General features: G+C 35.7%; 1 long non-coding RNA gene across 2 annotated transcripts in view; it reads left to right on the top strand.

The window, feature by feature from the left end:
• Positions 1-602, top strand: part of LOC111398503 — a 13,682-nt gene extending 13,080 nt beyond the window's left edge. The window contains exon 5 of one of the 2 annotated variants that reach the window (XR_002703355.1): positions 3-602. This is a non-coding gene — a long non-coding RNA (uncharacterized LOC111398503). The remainder of the gene's footprint in view (positions 1-2) is intronic. The other variant, XR_002703356.1, reaches the window with a different exon arrangement.
• Positions 603-608: the final 6 nt, after the last annotated feature.

The raw sequence follows: 608 nt of genomic DNA, 5'->3' as shown, positions 1-608 counted from the left end.
AGGTAGGCTGAGTTCGAACACCGTTTGATGCAGTTTCACGGACGTAATCATGTGAAGTCACCATCATTCGGATCTCATCATTTGAGGTGTCGCCATCATCTCCAAAAATGACTAGCTCAATGCCATCATTATCATGTAAGGTACATTCATATGGAAATTGATTTTTGGGAAATTTGTTTCATGATTTTTCATGTGCAATTTTTGTACCTTTTCATTGTCGAACGCACAAGTATGAAAAAGATATTAACTGAAGTTTTTAGTACAAGAACACTTATCTAGTTTGTAGTGATTGGAGATGCCTCAATTCTACTTATTAGTCTAGTTTTCATCTTCTATGCATGATTGGCTAAAGTACTTGAGACGATAGGAAAATATAAGATGACGGTGCATCTACTTGGTGTGATATTTCATCAAATGCTGGTTTTGAATGGAAAAAGTGATGAAGACACATCAAATTCTATTCGTACTTAACATGACTTCCATCGTATGCTATATTAAGAATGATGTTGAAGGCAAATCATCAAGTTTCATCCTGGTAATGACACCGACATTTGTAAGATCCGCTACATCTTACTATAGCCTTTCTAACTAGTGTGTAAACACCAAAG

The sequence above is a fragment of the Olea europaea genome, chromosome 8 (assembly GCF_002742605.1).
Source record: "Olea europaea var. sylvestris chromosome 8, O_europaea_v1, whole genome shotgun sequence".
Taxonomy (NCBI): Eukaryota; Viridiplantae; Streptophyta; class Magnoliopsida; order Lamiales; family Oleaceae; genus Olea; species Olea europaea.
Note: the sequence above shows the minus strand (reverse complement) of the source record. Positions and strands in the feature narration are given on the sequence as shown.